We start from the raw sequence: 12201 nt of genomic DNA, 5'->3' as shown, positions 1-12201 counted from the left end.
GAGCCAGTTGGCTGCAATTTGGATTTCTTAAAAACAGCCACTTTGAACTTTAGCCACTGCTAACCAAAAGTCAATGGGAGTGATGGTTACTGTCCAATTTTGAACAATTCACTGGCAAATAAATTGAAATCAATTCAATGACTTGGTTTGAAATCACGAAAGGTGATTTGGCCAAAAGTGAACACTTCCCGTTTGCCTTCATCACGACCATTGATTTTTTTTGTTAGTAGTGAGTGGCTGTTTTTTTTTTAGAAATCCAAATTGGATTTAGTCTGGCCCATAGACCACTGTCAGGGTAAGGAATCATTTACATTTTTATTAATTTAGCAGACTAATCCAGTGTGATTTACAGGAGCAATTGGGGTAAAGTGCCTTGCTCAAGGGTACATCGGATTTTTAACCAAGTCTGCTTGTGGATTTGAACCAGTGACCTTTCATTTACTGGCCCAATGCTCCTAACCGCTAGGCTTCCTGCCGCAGAAGGATGAATGTGGGTGGTAGACTGGCAGTTATGCACTATGACCTGTACTATAATTGAAGGCTCTTTTGCACTAAAATTGTCAATGTGTTTCTACACTGGTAAAATGGTATCTTCAACCAATATTTTAGATTGTCTGGTTGGCCTGCTAGTAAATGGCAATAGCCAATATAAATAGATTTTCATATCACTATACACTATACAAATGTTACTCCTGAAGTACCTTCCCTAACTGGCTTGATATAACTCAATTTGATGCCATTTTTACTGTACAATCCAAATTGAACCATCTTTGCATTGTTTATCAGTTGCACTACCTTAGTATTTGGCACTCTCAGACCTTTGTTTTCATGTCAGGTCACTCAACATTTTCCTTATGCACATAGGGTATGTTGTACGCTTTTTTTTGAGGGCCTTTGTGTTAAATGGATAGTTCGCGATTTGACGCCTTTATCAACTTCCCCATAATCAGATGAACTCGTGGATACCATTTGTCTGTGCATGCAGTTTGAAGGAAGTTGATCACTAACGGTAGCGCATTGCTAACTAGTGTTAGTCCAATGACTTGAAGTCTATGGGTATCTGCTAGCATGCGCTAATGCTAGTTTGTATTGGCTTGCGAAACTACCTCAACTTCCTTCATATTGCACTCAGATGTAAAAATTCTATCCATGATTTCATCTGACTAGGGAAGTAGATAAAGGGCCTCATTGCCAAAATCCTAATTTAGGACCCTCAGTTTATGGGCATTTAACACACAGCTTTGAGGTAGGCCTGGATTTAAACAGACAACCATTGTATTGTGATCCTGATTCTGGGGTGTAATTTCTTATCACTAAAACTGCCAATGGATCATGCATCAAATGCATTAAGTAAAAATATGCCAAGTAAAAACATTTTCAAAGTACAGAACAGTTATACAACCTGATAGTCACCTAATGCATGTTTTAATTAACATTTAGCATTAAGGTATAACATGTATATTGAACTAGGCATGTTATTTAATGGCTGTTAACTGTGGTTCCACTTCGAACACAGCAGAAGCTTTTTCAGAACAAGTTAATTGCAGTGCAATGTTCTGCGCAATCTGTTTTGAATTCTGTCCTCTATACTAATTTCAGTGAAGAGATAATGCCCCATTCTCCCGAGGTTAAACTACAGTTGTCCATATGGTTATGAAACTACACAGTGAGAACATCCAGTAACTTGGTAATACCATAAAGCACACTTGATGTGGGCCACGTTCAGTAGGCAAACCTATTTGAATGTTAGAATTTCCATGAATAGAGCAGATGTGAATCCATGTCAGGCCTGTTCGTTCTACATATATCTACGAGTGTTCCACTACATCAGGTATTCCCAAATGGTACCGCAATGCTGTCGGGGGTACACCAAATAAAAATGACATTCTATTTTTTGGGGTTCACATTTTCAAACAACATTTATTTTCCAACGGGACTATACATCTGGGTGAGTTTATTTTACTTTCCCCCCCCCTCGCCTGAGTAGCCTCGTTTCACTGCCAAAAATAAAATTAAACCATCTAGTGTTCAGTGAAATAATAACACAATGTCAAGTACAGGTAGCCTAGTCAAATAATTCACATCCAATCACATTAACCGTTACTATCTCGCGGGAAACCTAGAAACGAAACGTGACAATTTGGGGGAAAAAGCCACAGGAGTTTGAGCTAGAATAAAGATGACTTTCGAGTAGTAAGACATGTATAACCACAACAGATACCATTAATAAGGGTCTAGAAGCATCTTATATGGTGAGCTACCGAGTGGCTAGGACAGGCAAGCCCATACTTTTGTGGAGGACTTAATTATTCCTGCTGTTGTGGATATGGCTGGGACAATGCTGGGGGTAAAAGCCCAGAAAACTATACAGACAATGTCTTCATCAGACAACACTTTCACGATGCATCAGTGTCATGGCATGAGATGTTTTGAAACAATTACTGCTTCGCATACAAGCCAGTGAGTTATATGCGTTACAGCTGGATGAGTCAACAGACGTGGCGTGCTTTAACCAAGACAACATGAGAGGATGTTTTATAAGTATTGGACAGCTTTGTGACATCAAATGGACTTTGGTGGTCAAGATGTGTTGGTATCTACTGATGGTGCAAAAGCCATGACGGAGACAGGAGTGGTTGCTCCCGACGACACTTGAGTACACTGCAGCATCCACTGAGGCTCTTGCTGCCAAAGGAATGCCTGACGGCTTGAAAGACATTTGACACTACAGTGAAAATGGTTAACTTTGTTAAAGCAAGGACCCTGAACTCTTGTGTATTTTCTGCATTATGCAATGATATGGGCAGTGACCATGTAACGCTTTTACAACATACAGAAGTGCACTGGTTATCAAGAGGCAAAGTATTGACACGTTTAATAAAAATTTTGAGACAAGCTTAAAGTTTTCTTTATTGACCATCATTTTCACTTGTCTGACCGCTTGCATGACGACTGGCCTATCTGGGTGATGTTTTTTTTTCACCTGAATGATCTGAATCTAGGATTTCAGGGACTGCAACTATATTCAATGTGTGGGACAAAATGGAGGCTATGATTAAGAAGTTAGCGCTCTTTGCATTTACAAGGACAACACACAGGTCTTTACATCATTGTATGACTTTTTTGTGCAAATTATCTCAAGCTTATGGACAATGTCAAATGTGATATAGCGAATCACCTGAGTTGGGTGCACAATTATGCAGGTACTTCCTGAAACGGATGACAAACAACTGGATTCGTTATCCCTTTCATGCCCTGCCTCCAGTCCACTTACCGATATCTGAACAAGAGAGCCTCATCGAAATTGCAGCAAGCGGTTCTGTGAAAATTTAATCAGAAGCCACTGCCAGATTTCTGGATAGGGCTGCGCTGAGTAGCCTGCCTTTGCAAATCGCGCTGTTAAGACAATGATGCCCTTTGCAACAACGTACCTATGCGAGTGGATTCTCAGCCCTCACTTTTATGAAAACTAAATACAGGCACAGACTGTGGAAAATGATTTAAGACTCCAATACAACCCAACATTGCAGAGTTATGTGCATCCTTTCAAGCAAACCCATCTCATTAACCTGTGGTGAGTTATTCACAATTTAATGAACAAATTATGTTTTATATGTAAGATGGTTAAGAGCAAAATTATTGATTTGTTATTTGTGCCCTGGTCCTGTAAGAGCTCTTTGTCACTTCCCATGAGCCAGGTTGTGACAAAAAGTCACATTTATTAAACATAAGAATGAGTGTATTGTGTAGTGTGTGTGTGGCAGGCTTACAACGATGGCAAAAAACAACATTTGAGAGTGCGCTGACCCTGGTGCTAGAGGGGGTACGCAGCTGGAGATTGAATGTTTGAAGGGGTACGGGACTATAAAAAGTTTAGGAACCACTGCACTACATAGTGCCACAATGAATGCGGCCACCAACTAAAATGTAAACAATGGAGCAAATATAGTATTTGTCAACCTGGGGATACTTGACCTGTCCACAAGGGATACTTAGGAAGAATTGTAAGAACATAGGCCTACTGGTAAAAAGCACATGAGAGGGTACTCTGGGCAGAGCAAAGTGTAATTCTGGATTTAAATTATATTTGTAGTGCTCAAAGAATGTTGACTTAAGGGAAGGATTTATTTTGAATGTGTAACTTGACAGCATAATGATGGGAATTGGTTTCAGGTAGGAGTTGGTTTGTTGAGGTAAGACAGTTGTGCATCTCATTAATATAAGGCACTTTCTTCAAAATCAAGGTGGATTCACAGGCTGTTCAGACAGGCAGACCATTCTGATGTTATTTAATTGGTCAAAAGTCCAATTAGTGAAAAAACTTGGAATTGCGCTGCCTGTAAACACTGCCTTGGACTAGGTCTGCTGGAAATTATACAACTGGGATTTTGCAATTCATGGACTTTAATAAAAATACAACCTTGCACATTTTAGGTTTGTTCAAAACTGTTTTAATCCTCAAGTTCCTTGTCACCTGAGGTGGACAACTGAAGCAACTTCAAGTAGCTGTCAAAATGTCTGGAGCTTAGGTAGGTGCCAAAGAACCTGTAGCACAATCACAACACCCCTTTTCCTCAGGATGGGTTGGGTAATGTTCATCCCAAAACGGAGGACGTTTCTGTTATGTTTGTTCTTTGTATAATGACAAACCGGGGCGTAGGTTTAAGTACTTCAGCTAGAAAACTCCTTGTTTAGCCATGCAAGGCATTCTTCAACTACCTGCCCTGCCCGCATAGCCTGCTGGGTAACGTAGTCTAAATGTTATTAACACATACATCTTTCCTTTAAAAGATAACGTATTTTCTATGTAACCACGTCACATCACATTTGTTTACTCAATCTGCATAACACGCAATTTTCAATAACATTTCTTTCCCCACATTTCTTTTTTTTTACATTGCTCTCATCACTTAAGAGGTAATAAACATAGATTTATTTTTTATCTTTTTAAACTAAATATAGTCTGTCCAACAATACTCTTGTGGCTCTATTTCTTTTCACATAAACAAAACATTCAGTCCAGGTGCCCCTTTTTTTTATTGAGCAATTCTCAATAAGCCTTTCAGGGGGTCTGACAGTCCTTTTTGGTCGTTCTGAAGTGCTTCCTGAAACAGTTGGACAGCATTCGTTGTCAGTTAGGGTCTTCTGACTGAATTGTTCATTTCTAAAGGCATTTGACGCTTCAGCAGTATCCTCCTGATGATCCTCAGTCCCTTGAGTGAATGGCTGAAGCCGTAGATCCACTCTGTTTTGTCTCAGTTGTGATCCATGCTCCGTTTGGATCTCATAAGATTGCGTTGCAACTTCTCCCTGCATACACCCTTGCTGCATCCAGGTTCCTGTATTGATGTCTCGGAGTCGTACATGACCTCCAGGTTTCACTTCAGGTAAGTGTCATGCACTTTTGTTGTGTCACTGTTTTTGTTTGTCTTTCTGTTTTTCCTTCGTGAGTTTGACTTTGTGAGCACCTCTGGGTGCTAGTAAGTCCTCATGGATGGGTAGGTTGGTTCTGATGCGACGTCCCATCAACATTTGTGCAGGTGGAAGTCTGTTCTGCTGCGATAGATCATCAGATTTTTTAGTAAAACGTCCTTTCCATCGTGTGCCTTTTTCATCAGACCTTTGACAATTTTGACTGAACTCTGCTAAGCCGTTGGACCTTGGGTAGTTGGGGCTGGAGGTGTTGTGTCGGAATCCCCAGTCGTTGGCAAACGATCGGAACTTGAGAACTGCGGGCCATTGTCTGAGTACAGTTCAGACGCAACCCCATGTCTTGCAAAGGCTGATTTCAGGTAGGTGATTACAGCTTTGCTGGAGGTAGTTCGCAGTGTTGCTACTTCAGGGTAGTTTGAGTAGTAGTCGGTAACAACAATGTGACTTTTGCCACTGCAGTCAAAAAGGTCGACTCCAACTTTGTAGTAGGGTCTGTTGGGTAGTGGACGAGGCATTAGCGGCTCTGCTTGCTGCTTTGGCCTGTAGGTCAAACACAGTTCACATGAAGCAGTGGTCTGGCTGATTTCCTGGTTCATTCTTGGCCATTACATTACTTCTCGTGCTCGTCGTTTGCATTTTCCCTCGCCCAAGTGGCCCTCGTGTATTTTCTGTAGCATTTCTTTGCGTAGTGTCATGGGAATGACAATCTTGTTGCCTTTGAACACTATGTCATCCACAACGGTGAGCTCTGCTCTGCACATCCAGTAATCTTGTACTCTCCTTGGACAGTTTTTCTTCTGTGCGGGCCATCCTATCAGTGTTGTTTCTTTCAACTCTGTCATTGTTTGGTTAGGTGCGGTCTCTCTTTTGATCTGCTCCATTCTCTCAAAAGACACAGGAATTGATGCTAAGATCATGGCGACGTAGGCCTGAATCTCAGTGTTTTTCTGTGTGATGAAGCTCTCTTTCTTGTCGACTGCTCGAGAAAGAGTGTCGACGGAGAACATGAACTTTCCCGGGGTATAGATCATCTTCATATCATATTTTTGCAGTCTGATCAACATTCTCTGGATTCTCATTGGACAATCATTCAGTGGCTTAGACATGATTGACACCAATGGTTGTGGTCGGTTTCTACTTCGAAGTCTCGTCCGTAGACGTATTGGTGAAACCTTTCGCAAGCGTATGTGCTTGCTAGTAGTTCTTTCTCTATTTGTGAAGCTAGAAGCAGAGACCTTGTCTCTGCGCCTGTCAAGGCTCTGGATGCATAAGCGACGGGTTGCCATGTGCCGTCATGCTGTTGCAGAACTGCTCCCAGGCCAAACTGTGACACGTCTGCAGAAATCCTTGTGCTTTTCTCCGGATCATAGAACCTGAGCACTGGCTCTTCTGTGATTGTCTTCTTTAGGTTTTTGAAGCAGTTTTCCTGTTCATGGGACCAATCCCATACATTTTTCTGTTCCAGAAGACATCTGAGTGGAACAGACTGTGCTGACAGTTGAGGTATGCAAGGTCATGCCCATGAAGCGTCTCACGTCGTCCTTGTTCTTCGGGCGCTCCATGTTGTTGATGGCTGAGGTTTTCCTCGGGTCTGGTTTGACTCCATCCTCTGAAAGTATGTCTCCCACGAAGGTGTTTTCACACCAAACTCGCATTTGTCCTTGTTTAGTTTTAGATTGACTTTCCGTGTCAGGTCCAGCACTTGTCTCACTCTCGTGTCGTGTTCTTTTGTGGACCCCCAGACGATGATGTCATCCATCATGGTCGCCACTCCAGGAATGTGCTCGAAGATCATGTGGATTGTCTTGCGGTAGTCCTCTGGCGCTGAGAGAATCCCATATGGTAGACGAAGAAATCTGTACCTGCCCTCAGGTGTGTTGAATGTGCATAGCCTTGAGCTTGCATCGTCTAGCTTCATTTGCCAGAATCCTGATGAGGCATCAAGCTTACTGAACCACTTTGCTCCAGCAACTTGAAATTCTCTCTCTTGATTGCTTTGTTGAGATCTCTCGGGTCTAGACATATCCTGAGATCACCGTTCTTTTTCACCACAATAACCAGTGAGCTTACCCAGTCTGTATGTTCATCCATTTTTGTGATGACGTCCACCATGCGTTCGAGTTCCTCCTTGAACTTTTTTCTCAGTGCAAATTGAACTTTTCTGCATACATGCACAACTGGAGTAATTTTGTCATCAGTACATATTTTGTGTTCTCCTGGTAAACATCCAAGACCCTAGAACACGTCCTCATACTCAGCCAGTAGCGATTCTTGGTAATTTCAGTCTGTGATGTCACTACATACACTCTTTTCAACAAATTGAGCTTTTCACATGCATTGATTCCTAGAATAGGCTATACACTCTTGCACGATCAGCAGCTGTGCTCTGCACTGTTTTCCTTTGTGCTGCAAAGTTACTATGCAGCTTCCTTTGACTGGTACGTTCTCCCCAGTATAACCAGTAACCTTAATTTTCACCGGGTGTATTTTGCTCTTCACCTTCGGTGTATTGTAGTCATCCAGCGACAACAGGTTTACCTGTGCTCCAGTATCAAGCTTGAATGGTATTATAGTTTCATTCACAGTCAATGGCACAATCCATTCAGCTTTTACTGCATTGCATATTTCCACAGAATCAACAAAGAATTCTTCAATCTCCTTCTTGACTGTGTGAACCTTTTTCTTTGTAGCCTCAGCTTTGCAGCATTTTGAGAAAGTATTATTCTTCCCACAGTTAAATGATTTGCCATATGCAGGGCAATTTTTTTGGCTTGTGGATAAATCCACATTTTCCACATGTAGTGTTTTGATTTCTCTCTTTAGCTTGTTTTTGTTTTGTAAGGTGTTGTGTGTGTGGTGCTCCTCTCTTTTTATTGCATACACTGACGTCTCATCCCTGCACAGCTCTTTAGCTTGTGCTCTGGTGGTTTCAGCTGCTAGACACATTCACTGCTTTTTCCAAAGTTAAATCTTGCTCACACAGCAATCTATCCTTGAGTCCATTATCAAGTATGCCACAGACGATCCTGTCTTTCACTAGTGAGTCTTTCATCTTTTCAAATTCACACGTTTTGCTCAGTGTGTTCAGCTCAGCCAAATACTGGTCAAAACTGACTCCCTGTTTCTGATCATAAGAGAAAAACTTCTCTCAAACGTGACGTTCTGGCTTGGTACAAAATACTCCTCAAATTTATCCCTTAGCACAGTCAATGAACGCTATTGTAAATGTCCAATACATCCTCTCCAATAACGTGCAGAAAAATGGAAGCTTTCAATTTGTCATCATCTCCCCCTGCACCACTGGCTGGTAGGTAGATATTGAATCTCTGCTTGAAACGTTTCCAATTGTCAGCTAAATTGCCTGTTAACTGCATAGGAATAGGAGGACTAAGCCTATCCATGACGGAGAACAGGAACAGTGTCAATTTCTCTTACTTCATTCAGTATGTTGCTTATCAACTTGCTTGTCAACAGATTCCAATGCAGCCTCGCTCTCGCTGCTGTCACTCTCTGCTGCGGCTGTAACAGTATAACTTTACGTCCGTCCCCTCGCCCATACCCGGGCTCGAACCAGGGACCCTCTGCACACATCAACAACAGTCACCCACGAAGCATCGTTACCCATCGCTCCACAAAAGCCGCGGCCCTTGCAGAGCAAGGGGAACCAGTACTTCAAGGTCTCAAAGCGAGTAACGTCACCGTTTGAAAGGCTATTAGCGCGCACCACTGCTAACTAGCTAGCCATTTCACATCGGTTACACGGCTCGTTGCCCTCGCTCTTGCAAGCTAGCATCTTCGACTACTCACGTCACTTGACTTGTGGTAGAATGTTAAATTTGTCGCTGAAATTTACAGAGTTACTCCTTTTCTCTGTCTCGTCATAGCGACTACCAATCTGACTCCATGTTATGTTTGTTCCTTGTATAATAACAAACCGGGGCGTAGGTTTAACTACTTTTAATGAACATATACTTCAGCTCGAAAACTCCTTGTTTAGCCATGCAAGGCATTCTTCAACCACCTGCCCCGCCCGCATAGCCTGCTGGGTAACGTAGTCTAAATGTTAACACAACACAGTTTCCCTTTTCTGGCATTGGTGCAGTGTTGTACCTGTTAGATAATTATAACGGCATAATTATGCAAATTCAGTCAGCCACGGTATTAAAAGTCCAGCCTACTTCCCCAGATCATGTCCCACACTGAATCAAGATTATTTTGTCAAATTCATGAATATGCTGTGATTTAATATAGGTACAATTATGTTCGTAGATTACCCAATGCCTTCTATGAAGGTTTTCGATTATTAAAACGAAAACCTAAATGAAAGACATCAGGTATATGTAAATAAATTAACACATTTGTACTCCTTAAAATGACCACTTTATGAATTTTATGTTGAAGGAAATTCAAAAAGTGTTGTACATGATCCCGGAAGTAGGCGTGACATTCATACCGCATTGATGAAATCTTTGTTGGCTAGATACTCGGCGAATAACCCATAGTTACAGATCTAGGATGTTTCCCCTCCCCAATCCAAACATTGTGAGTAGCCTGCATGTGGAATATTGAGTAGTTTTCATTTTACTGTCCAAACGCATTGCATGCGGCCGGCAAACCATTCATATCCCTCCCTCCTGGACCGGGTTGTACTGAAAACATTCTCCATTCAGGCTGCATAGGCTTTGATTTCTTCAACTTCATTTAATGGGGGGGATATGTATACTTTCCTTATGAAAGTGGCTAAATGCTGATCCCGACTGTTGTGTATAGCGTTCAACCAATGCGGTTGAAACTATCAGACCAGGGGTTGCGTTTCTTTTATGTTTGCTGCATTAGTAGCATTGCATTAGCGGAAATGAATACTTCTCAGGGCAGGCCTAGATATATTTGAGTCGTGTTGATGAAACCTTGTAGCTAAGCCTTTTCCTAACAACATAATTCTCCTAACCTGCTATATGAAAAGTAACTTCTGCTAGTCAAAACTGGCTGACCCGCCCTGAGAACAGTCACGGTGTGTTCAGTTTGCTATTTGCAGAATGGTTTGTACTGAACGACCCATTTCCCCAAAACGTTCTTGTACATTCTTCAACAGACTAATGTACATTTGCTCCCGTTTGGTGGGTATAACAATGAGTGACAGCATTCCCACAACCCAACGCCGCCCGTTTTTAAACTTCTCATTCAGTACAGCAGCGTTCAATTGAACATTCCAGAACCAGTGGCGGTTCTGGGGGGGGGGGGGGCAGTGCCCCTGTGACAACAATTTTGGACCCCCTTGTGGCCCCCCTAAATGTGGAGTATGAAATAATTTTTACATAACAAATTTTTGCTATCGTTCTTTTTTTACATCCATTATTAGATAGTGGCAACGATGATGATTATGAACATGGTATTTTGCCTGCTAATGCCTGCAATGCAGTGAAGAAAACGATATGACAACAATAACGTCTAATGTAACTGGCCCCTCTAACAGTACAACTGGCCCCAGCTTGGCCCCCCCAGTTGAAATGGTCTAGAACCGCCACTGTCCAGAACATAAGAATATTGGTTTCCACTAATGCGATACAACGCTGCGTTAGGTTATGAGTGAAAAACAGACTGCAGCAACCTGATTTGGCTGAACGCAGTACACAACATCCAGGATTAGTATTTAGCCACTTGCACAGTGGTGGAAAATGGTTTTGCGTAAGTACCCATATTTTCCTAATTGTTTTCGCCATTAAATTAAGTTAATGGAGCAATCAGCAGTCGCAACATCCATTTTTGGACCCATTGATTTTTAAAGAAAAACTTCCTCATGAGCTTAGTTTAACTGTCATACCCCATCAGAACCCAAAATATAAGCTTGTTTTACTCTGTTTGTAAACAAACACTATATAGCCTCAAACATGGTTAAAACTATAATTTTGATAGCATGGATGGTCAATCCTTGCATCCCTAGCTCTGTCTTGGAATTTGAGTGATTTAACTTTCCTCGAGCCCCATCCCTCAGCTTTTTACTGAACCAGGGGTGGGGAGGCCGCTTAATTGTTTCTACTGCTGATTGCCGCTGTAAGGAGGATCGAAGCCAGGAGGAAATTGAAGCCTATGCAGCCTGAATGAAGTAAGGTACTAACTGGTCCACAAGATACAAATGTATTGCCGGCTGCATACAATGCATTTGGACGGTGAAAACTATCGCCATCTGCCGGCCTTGGCCTAAGTCTAAGAGCAACATCACCCTACTCCTGGAAAGACAGTTATACATACCTGGTTGCAAGGCCTGCATTCACAGGCAAAGCCAACAGAATAGGATATACGCCAGCACCAACTGCGCTGACAAGTGCACCTCTTATCAGGACACAGGTTGGGCAATTAAGGTCACCTGAATGAGTTTAAGATGTTTCAGATTCAATTCAGAAACCATAAAAATATTGTAGAAAATAATTGCAACAAACATACACCCACCAGACAATAAATGGTTTGGATACAGCTACATCATACATGGCCAATGTTGTCAAGAACGGTAGGACAGCCATTGGGAGATTTGAAGTAAAACGCCCTTGAGTGACATTCAGTGCACTCCTGTATAAGCTGTTGGCAATCAGTCCTACTAATGACCCATTACCTCCCAGATACATGGGGCCATAGGTGAAAATTTTCCCGTAGAACAACAGTTACATGTTATGATGGGGGCAACATGCAAAAATTAACCCATGTCTAGACATAGGCTTACAAAAACGTACCTGTCAAGTTCAGGCAGCCGTTCAAATCTTTCCGCTATCATCT

General features: G+C 42.0%; 1 pseudogene; it reads right to left on the bottom strand.

The window, feature by feature from the left end:
* Nucleotides 1-4450: 4450 nt before the first annotated feature.
* LOC139536688 (transmembrane protein 126A-like) lies at nucleotides 4451-12199 on the bottom strand (annotated as a pseudogene).
* Between the last annotated feature and the right edge of the window lie 2 nt (nucleotides 12200-12201).

This window comes from Salvelinus alpinus, chromosome 13 (assembly GCF_045679555.1).
Source record: "Salvelinus alpinus chromosome 13, SLU_Salpinus.1, whole genome shotgun sequence".
NCBI lineage: Eukaryota > Metazoa > Chordata > Actinopteri > Salmoniformes > Salmonidae > Salvelinus > Salvelinus alpinus.
Note: the sequence above shows the minus strand (reverse complement) of the source record. Positions and strands in the feature narration are given on the sequence as shown.